Raw genomic sequence first — 9522 nt, forward strand, 5'->3', positions numbered from 1 at the left:
ATCCAGATTTCTATGCTGCAAGAACAGGGACCTGGGTTCAAATCCCGTGCCCTTGGTCTCCACTGGCCTGAGTCTCCTCCCTGTAATACAGGCAACCTGTCCACCTGTATACCTTGCCACATAAACAGTAGCTCTTTTGTCATACCCTTATCGACATTATTCTATTTATCAGTGAAAATCATTCTCTCGCCTCCTCCTTTGGAAGGCCCTTTTTGCCGGAAAGGGAAAATTGGACCCTCTATTTACTTCTAAATGTGCTCTCGGTTTTTTATCAATTAAAAAAAATCCTAGATGTTCTTTGTATCTCTGCTCCCCACACACCCCACCCCACCCCCCATATAACTTATGACAATCCCTTTTGGCTTTTGCTGATACATCTGCTGCTGTGGTACTAATAGTCTGAAACCTTTTTTACCTAGTTTTTTTAATCACTCACTTAGAAACTGTAAGTAAAACCTCTTTCTTCAAGCCCCCCTCAACCCCAGCTCCGTAAAAGCACTCAGAGTCCAACAAATTACCTGCCTTCATGGGGGAAATCTGTTAATGCTGGATTTGCAGTAAGAATTCACTACGTGAACAGTAACTCACCAACTCAAAGGCTCCCTAGATAAAGCCGGGAAGTTTATAGCCGTTTCGGGCAATTTGGAAAGAACCTCAGTGATGGTAAATAATTTTTATGTTCTTGCAGGAGGACAATCTAAGACCAGCAGGAACTGTGCAGAATTTCATTTTCTTTCTTTGGTAGGGAGCTGCCGCTCCATCAGAAGAAAAGGTTGCTGGTCTAGCTTTTCCTCTGTAATGTATCTCCAGCCTCAGAGATGTATTTCCCCTTTATATGCAGCTGATATGTGGCAAGAAAGCATCCCAGGCCTCAGAGGTTAGCTGTTTCCTCCCCTTGCAGATGATGTTCAGAGCAAGGCACCGGACAGTGCTCAAGATTTACTTTTGTTCAATGTTTATTTAGTTTAGAGAGAGGGAGGGATGGGGCGGGGGGGGGGGGGTTGGGGACAGGCAGAGAGAGAGGGAGACAGAGGATCCAAAGCGGGTTCTCTGTTAACAGCAGCGAGCTCGATGCGGGGCTCAAACTCATGAACCCTGAGATCATGACCTGAGTCAAAGTTGGATGCTCATCCGACTAGGCCACCCAGGCGCCCCTCAAGATTTATTTCCACACTCAGTGGTCCTGAATCGTGGTTTTGTGGAGTGAGCAGCACCAGAGGAACTGCCCTATCTCTGAGGACAGCAGATGAGCTCAGGGCCAGACAGAAGACCCCCAGGGCAGCACAGGGCATTTGATGCGAATAGAAACCCAGACTCTAACGGCTGAAAAGGCTTTTCAGGGGGCAGCTGGCTGATAGTTCTGAGACCTAGCTGCACCCTGGAATTATCTGGGGAGCTTTTAAACAATTTGGTTCCGGGGCCCCACCCTCAAGGACTCTGATTTGGTGGGTCTGGGTGGAGGCCTGGGGACCTGCCTGCATTTCCCCAGCACTGCTGCATTTGGAGACCCCTGACCCACCAGCCCCCTTAATCTATAAAGCAGAACTGGGCCCAGGGTGAAGTGACTCAGGTGCCAGTCACCTGGGTGGTTTATTTGAATTCTGTAAGTTCGCCTTTATTTTTTATTTATTTTTTTAAGTTTTATCTATTTAAGTAATCTCCACACCCAACGTCAGGCTTGAACTCATGACCCTGAGATCAAGAGTCGCAGGCTTCTCTGACTGAGCCAGCCAGGCACCCCAGTTCCCCTTTAGTTATACCCTGCCTGACTCTAAGATCTAAGGGTGGCCCCATGCTCTGTCAAGCATCCTTCTCTCCGGCAGCAACATGAGGGTGGGGAGGCTGGGGGGAGATGGCAGGGGACAGTGCTCACAGGCTGATCATTTACAAAACGTACCAGGCCCCGTATCTCTACCATCTCACCTCTGTCCTGTGAAGCAGGCGTTATTATCCCCACTTTGCACATGAGAAAACCTAGTCTCTGGGAGGCTGAGTCATTGGGCCTCACACACAGCGGGTTAAAAGACAGAGCTGGGGTTCAAATCCAGGTGGTCTTTCTCTGGCTTACGCTGAAACATAGTGTGGGCCGCCTCAGTGTTGGTCCAGTTTAGAGTTCTGTTACAGCCAATAGTACAGCCTTCTCCCCAGATCACCTAGCTGCCCCCCAACCTTCACCTTACAGCTTATATCCACTGCTTCTTCTCTCTAGTTTCTGGCTAACTCTCAATCGCTTTCAGCCCAGTGACCTCTGGTTCACTCTGGCTCTTTCAGGGTTGTTCAGTGTTCCATGTTTGTGCCCTTTGTATAGAAGAGTAATCGGTCCTTGGGGACAGGGGTCGCAGGGCCTAGCACATGCCAGGACCTAGCAGTCGCTGAGAGAGGAGCAGGTGGTTTGTGTATGGGTGGGCCCAGGCTCTCTGAGTGACATCTTTCCATGAAGGTGTCTGCCCCACCCACAAATCGATGACTTCTCCTGTGGCAGCAATGGTCTGGGAGAGTGAGGAACAGAAGGAAGCTGGTGCGGAGCCCAACAAGTGGTAAGATGAGGCCAGAGAGATAAGATGAGGCCGGTCAACCAGAGCCTTGAAGGGTGTGGTAAAGTATGTGGATTTTTCCCGAGAAACAAGAAGCCACTGAAGGTCTCACGCAGGGAGCACCACACTCCTGTGGTGTCTTGTGTCCCCATGTTGTGCTATCTGTCTCCTGTATTGCTAGACTGGCCGCCCCTGCAAGGTGAGAGCCCCACACTGTTCACAGGGTAACTCCAGGGCCTGACCCTGAATGACGTACAAAAGCATGTATTTGCTACTCTGCACCAGTCAATGAAAGAATGAAAGGCAATCCACAGTGAAATTAGGATTGAAATTTCACAAATGTCCATTCCTGTCCCAGTAAACGCATCTTTCATCCACAGCACAATCTCTCTGAATTTACAACAAAACCAGGTGAGAGCAGGACTGAGGATCGCCTTTGTAAAACAAAAATATTTTCTGAGTAAATTAATAGCATAAACGAGGCTGGAGAAGAAAGCTTAAATCACACGTGCAAACTGCTTAAAATATTTAAGTGGCACTAATTTAAATGCAAACAATTGATACATGAATTACCCACCATTTGTTCAACAATATTCCATAATTCAGGAAGTTTCCCCTTCCTAGCCCCCCCCCACACAAAGTTAGTTTGAATTAATAATACTTAATTATCCCAGTGCTCAGCTTATTGATTCATAACATTTGGAGGTTACTGTGATCGACCCCAAAGAGACCACTGACCCCACATGGGCACATTCACACGTCAAAACCAGCCCTGGTCTTTAGTTGGCTTTTAATTCTATGCAGTCTATACCCAAGTAAGCTTCTAATTTCAGCCTCTTTACCTCATTAACATTAGTTAATTCTTTACCCTTACTGGACCAGCCACGATCAGAAGAAGTGGATTCACACCCCTAACTTGTGACAGCAATGACCCCGTTTCTGCAAAGACAATACAGACAAAAGGAAAAAAAAAATCAGCCTCCAAATACACTCGGCTTTATGTGTGAGAATATACATTCCTTCCACTTGGCTATTTGACTTCCAGGAATTATCCTAAAGAAATCATCTGAATGAGAAAGCAGCCGTTTGTAGTAGGAAAGCTCACAGAGCTCCTGATCTCGGAAAAGAACAGAAATAATCCCAATCCACAATAAGGAACAGCAAAGGGACGGGTGAGTGAGCTACGCTGTGATGTAACATTGCAGAGCCATTAAAAAGATGCTCACAACGTGTTTATGGTGGTCTGAGAAATGTTTCTACTGATGGTATTTCATCACACTTAAGACACTACTGATTATAAGAAATGCCACTATTTCATGTATCAGGAAGGAAGAAAAAATACCCAGGATGGGTTACCTAACAAGAGGCATCTAAGTAAAGCTAGGACCCCAAAAGGCTATTCCCTAAATGTAAGGGTGATGAAAAACAGCACTGTTGGGCAGAAGGTATGTCCCAGCCTTGCCCTGGGTGCAGGGAGGGAATAAAATCACCATTGAGGATACAAAGCCTGTACTCACACAGGTCAGAGTCGGAATTTGCACTACAGACATGGTTTGAAAACACCTCAAGCAAACGCTGAAACTAAATTTACGTTTAATGTAAAGTCTTCTCAAGCTGGCAGTGTCCCCACTGTCAGAAGCAATAACAACCCACTTTGGAAGAGGGGAATTGCAACAGGCTGACAGTGCCGGTAAAACATTGGTTGTGCGGGGCAAGATCCGGAGATGCTAGCATGTGAAAATAAGCCCGTCTTAGGATTCATGTTAAGCAAAAAGCAGAATGAAATGCACGTGGGCATCGATTGGTCTTTGTAGAGATGGCCAACTGGAAGGAAACAGACTAAAATGTTAACAGGGATTTTTCTGTAGCTTGTAACACTGGAGCTTTTTCTTTAAATGACTCACATTTCCCAGATTTTCCTAAAGTAACCATGTGTTTAGTGACCACAGAGGCAACAGAGAAGAAATAAGTCAGGGTGATATAAGCAGGGAGGGGCAACTTTAGGTAGGGTGATCAGGGAGGACACTGTGGAGGAGATGATACCTGCACTGAGATGGGCCAGCACGGGGGAAGCTGTAGAAACTGCTCACTGCTGCATCCCATTGGGTCACAGGGCAGGCACCTGAAACATTTTGTGAAATGAATACAGGAATTAAGGAATAGCTGCTAAGTCTCGAGGGGTCCCCACCAGAGTGTGGCTCTTCAGTGGGGCCATCCTCATCAGACCGGGCTGATGAACAGGGCTAGGATACAGGGCTTAGCAGAGAATTATGGTCACAGTGTTGGGCCTCAGTTTCGCCCACCAGGGAAATGAGGTTAGTGCCCCTGCTGCCACAGCCCCTCAAAGTTAGCTTCAGATGACACAGTGCTTTGAAATATCGAGTGCAGTGCAAGCATGAGGGGCTGGCATGCGCCGGGAGGTCCTCGTGAGAGCCCAGAGACAGCTCCTTGCAAGCCCGACACCCGGTGGCCTTAGATAAGTTGCTTTGTCTCACAGGGCTGGCCTCGCTCTGCACTCAGCAAGGGGAAAAGATGCCACATCAGCCCCGACCTTCCCGCCTGTCTGTGCTTTTCCCACGGTGCACCTGGGGCAGCCAGATGAGCAGAGGATCACAATCCCCTGGTGTGTGACTGACCGCACAGCGGGGAAAACAGGCCAAAGTGGGGTCACTCCACCTGCTGCCAAGGCAGAAACAATGGCCAGAAGTGGAGGGGGGGGGGATTGAGCCTGTTCTGGGTTTTTGTACAGTGTTTCATTTTCTCCGCAGGACTTTGCCAGGTTATCACCATTGCAAAGATGGGGGCCAGAGGCTCCATTCGTGGTCAAGGTCGCAGAGCTTGGAGGCAGCAGCAGAACTCCTGCCTTGGCCTGAGGGATTCTGGAGTCTGTGTCCCTGGCACATAGCACCCTGAGGAGGTGGGGCGGGGGCGGGGGGGGAGAGGGAAGGAAGGGTGGCTGGCAGTGGGAAAGGCAGAGGGAGGGGGGCAGAGGTGAAAGCCTGTTGCATTTAGGGACTGAGGGCCAAGGGGGTATGGTGGGCGCTGAGGTGGACACAAACTGGCCAGATGTGCCAGGGCTTTCCTGTGAAAAAGCTGATGTGAGCAAATCCACAAATAGGTCTGAAAGTGAAATGTCCCCAGGCTGTCATTCCCCTGCCCTAAGCTACCCACTCAGAGGACATTCAGCAAAGGGCCAGGGGACCACGGCCCAATCCTGACTCCCGCGTGGGTGCCAGCTGCTCAGGGGAACTGGCCCAGTCTGACAGGGAGCACACCCAGGTGTCTCCAAGGGCAACCTGGGAACCCAGCACTGTCATCCTGGTCTGTGTGAGGAGGGCACTTGGCTAAGTGCTCCCTGCGGAAACCCCGGTTCTCCCAGAGCAGTGGCCCTCGTGGAGCTCCGAGGAGGAAGAGCCACACTGGGCCTGATTGCTGGGACTGAGCAGAACTAAAGATGCCCCCGGCTGGCTCTGTCAGTAGAACATGTGACTCTTGATCTCAGGGTCATGAGTTCAAGCCCTACATTGGGCATAGAGCCTATTTTTTTTTAAATTACAAAAAAAATAAAGATGCCCCAGTATTCCCATGGGTTCTCTGCTCATTCAAATGCTAATCGAGGTGCTGTTGTGAAGGGACTTTGCAGATGGAATGAAGTTTACCAATAGGTTGACCTTAAAATAGAGAGATTATCCTGGATTATCTGGCTGGGTCCAATGTAATCACATGAGCCCTTAAAAACAGAAAAGGGCGGCAGAAGAGAAATGCAGCAGAAGTGTCAGTCGGGGACTGGAAAGCTCGAGAACTCCATCCGCCATCGGTGGCTCTGAGGGCGGGGAGGAGGGGAGGGTATAAGCCAGGAAGTGAAGGTGGCTGAGAATGACCCCGGCTGGCAGCTAGCAAGGACACGGGATGCTCAGTCCCACAACTCCAAGGGAACAAATTCTGCCAACAAGCTTAACGAACTTGGAAACAGGTTGACTGCCAGAGCCTCCGGAAGGGAAGCAGCCCTGCTGACACCCATGAGACCCCAACAGAGACCGGCTGAGCCGCCTGAGCCGCCCTGTGCCCAGACCCCTTACAGAAACCGTGAGGCAGTAAGTGGCCATTGTTTTAAGCCGCTAAGTTTGGGGCAATTTGTTGCAGCAGCCTTGGAAACTGACTCCTACGTGAGCTGAGGACAGACCACCCAGGCCCAGCAGTGGACGGCACAGGGCCTGGGGTGCTGGCAGTGAGGGCGGGCTCCAGATGCTGGCTCCACACTGCTCAGAGGAGACGGGGGAAGGGAACCACTGGGTCTGGGCAGAAGTGTTCCAGCCAAAGTGTTCACTCACACACTCGACCAGCACTTCTCAAGCACGTGCTAGGACACAAGCACTGGCAGGGTGTCTGCAGCTCAAATCTCATGAGGAGAGCCAGAGCCAGAGACTCAAGCCAGTGAAATGAGTCCTGTGAGAGGACCAAATTCCCTGAGGCCATGGGAGGTCAGAGAAGGGTCACCAGTCCCCTAGAGATCTGGGTTTCCCAAGGCCTGAAGCCATCCTGGATCTTGGTGGTCCAGGAGGGAAAGAGGTCAGGTAAGGGCCACTCTGAGAACAGCAAGGCCACAGAATGAAGAGATCATGCGTGGCACATTCTGGAAGGGCAGCAGATTTCGCAGACCACAGGAAAGGGGATGGCCAGCAGGTGGGCCAGGGCAAGCTCAGGAAAGCCTGTAGGTCAAAAAGGGAAGTTGGACTGAGGAAGCTAAGCAGGGGAGAGGCTGTGGGGTGGGGACACATCTCAGGATCCCACTCACCCTGACTCGGGATAGGCAGGCCTGAGCTGGTGGACTAAGGCACCCACATGCCCTCTGTATGAGTACCAGCCTCCCAGGTGGCTAAGTCATCAGCACCTGACACATTAAGACCACAGCGAGGCCCTGAGAGACTGACCACATTGGGGAAAACAACAAAGGAGGGGTGTCTAGGGCACAGAACTGGGAGTCCTGGCCTGTGGGCCCTGGAAAGCCAGCTGAGGGGATGGCAGACAGCAGCCCTCCACCCGCGGCTTTGGCACAAAGCTGGAAGCAGGCTCTGACATCCATTGGGGCAGCAGGGGCACATCGCACCGTGTGACAGGCCACCTCGAAACTCCCTTCCCAGATGGGAACCAGGCGCTTGTCTTACATGAGCTCCAGATGTGGGAAAACCCACTCCAAACTCCTGTCTTCACCACAAAGCTGGCAGCAGAGGCCCTGAGGTCCTCTGGCTCCAGGGAGGAGGCTGCGGAGGACTTCTGACGGCTCTGACAGGGACCAGAGGACAGGGCCCTGCCACACCTTGCTCCGGACTGCTGGCAAGCCCTCCCCTCCTCAGGCTTTCCATTCTCCAGTGTGGTAATATTCATAGCTCACGTGTCTTTAAATGCAAAGTGCTTTCCATGCATTGATTCATCTGATCCTCAGAACAACCCTTCATGTTTTTATTAGCCAATTTCATAGTTGGACAGGTGTTTTGAATTCTAAATTTTTAACCAACAAATCCCTTCTTGAAGGGAAACAGCAAAAGAAAAACCAACATGAAAAACAGATTAGAGCCAACTGTGGACTGGAGAAAGGCTAGAGCCCCACTTAAGGAACATCCCCCCCCCCCCCCCACCGCCCCAATGACTCCTGAGGGATTCTTTAGAAATAAGCGGTCCTGAAGACACATGTAGAAGGCCTAGCAGGGCTTACTTGCTCGGGAGTCCCTCCCCCAGGACCACCTAATGGCCCCCAGCTGAGGGGGGAGCTGGTGGAGTTGAGATCTTTGAGGCCCAGGATTGTCCACATCACACCACACTTGAGCATCCTGTTAATGCTGACCTGGAAAAGCCAGCTCCTGGATCTGGACCGTGGCCCCTACCTCTCTCAGGAAGCCCTTCCTTGTTACGGCAGGGAGAAACTTTACCCTCGGAGCCCACTACTGGAGTCAGCATTCCATTCCTGCCACAAGGGACGCACTGCATGGGACGGGTCGGGGGCTGCAAGGCAGAAAGGATAAGCAACCCGGGCTCTGCTGAGCAGGGGATGAGTGGAGAAGAGAGGGAGGAGTGCTTTAGGGCCTGCCCGGCTGGCAAGAGAGGGGACTGCTGCAAATCACAGGGCCGCTGCAACCCGGCTGGCCCTTGGAAACCACTCAACAGCCCAAGGAACTGAGGCTGAGACAGACCGGGGTGAATTGCTCAGGTCTCTCAGCTGGGGGGGAGGGGGGCGTGCAGACCCTAGACTAGAACTCAAATTTCTTGATCTCTGGTCCAGTGCCCTTTTCACAACATGGCTCTGTGAGAATCAGAGTTAGGCAGGCCCAAAGAAGTAAAACTGAGGATTCGGGACTTAAAAGTGGAGAGCGCTGAATCTGAGTTCCATTCTGCTCTGAACCTGCCAGGTGACCTGGGGCGTGAAGCACTTTCTCCTGGGGACTTTGCCTGGGGGCCGTTGGTGGGTCTAACACCCTCCCCAGCATTGGCCCTCCACCTCGGAGGAGAAAGGGGAGGTATGAGATCACCACCGCCCCCTAGGCACTGTGCCTCAGCCATTTCACAGGCAGCCTCAGAACTGTCATTGCCCCACCAGGCAGACGGTCCTGGAAGTCAGCTATTCCAGGCAAAACCCCACACTCCACCCCACGCGGGGCTCCCTCCTGGGCACAGGGACCAGCCCACCGCCGGCCTCACTGTACGGACACACACACGCGCGCGCGCGTTTCCACACATACACGCCCCCCTGTGCATTCACGGCTCCCGGCACCACCTCGCTCACAAACTCCCACACCCTCCAGGTCACCCGCCTTCGCTCGTGCCCACAACGTGGCCCCTCAGCGCCGCCAGGGGCGCACCTTGCCGCGGTGCCCCAGTCCCGGGGCGGGTTGCCAGCGAGGGGAGGACACCAGGCGAGCCCCGCCCACGGCCCCGCCCCCGCCTGGGCCCTGCCCCCGAGCGGGCCGGGAGGATGTGAGCTCACTCCCGCCTC

The 9522-nt window shown here is 52.2% G+C and overlaps 1 long non-coding RNA gene across 1 annotated transcript; it reads right to left on the reverse strand.

Annotated features, from left to right (window-relative positions):
• Nucleotides 1-313: 313 nt before the first annotated feature.
• Nucleotides 314-5105, reverse strand: LOC113598268 (uncharacterized). The gene is made up of 3 exons (XR_003418936.2): nt 4578-5105; nt 3377-3473; nt 314-2968 (listed from the first exon to the last, which is right to left on the reverse strand). It is a non-coding gene; the product is annotated as an uncharacterized LOC113598268 (long non-coding RNA).
• Between the last annotated feature and the right edge of the window lie 4417 nt (nt 5106-9522).

The sequence above is a fragment of the Acinonyx jubatus genome, chromosome C1 (genome assembly GCF_027475565.1).
Source record: "Acinonyx jubatus isolate Ajub_Pintada_27869175 chromosome C1, VMU_Ajub_asm_v1.0, whole genome shotgun sequence".
NCBI lineage: Eukaryota > Metazoa > Chordata > Mammalia > Carnivora > Felidae > Acinonyx > Acinonyx jubatus.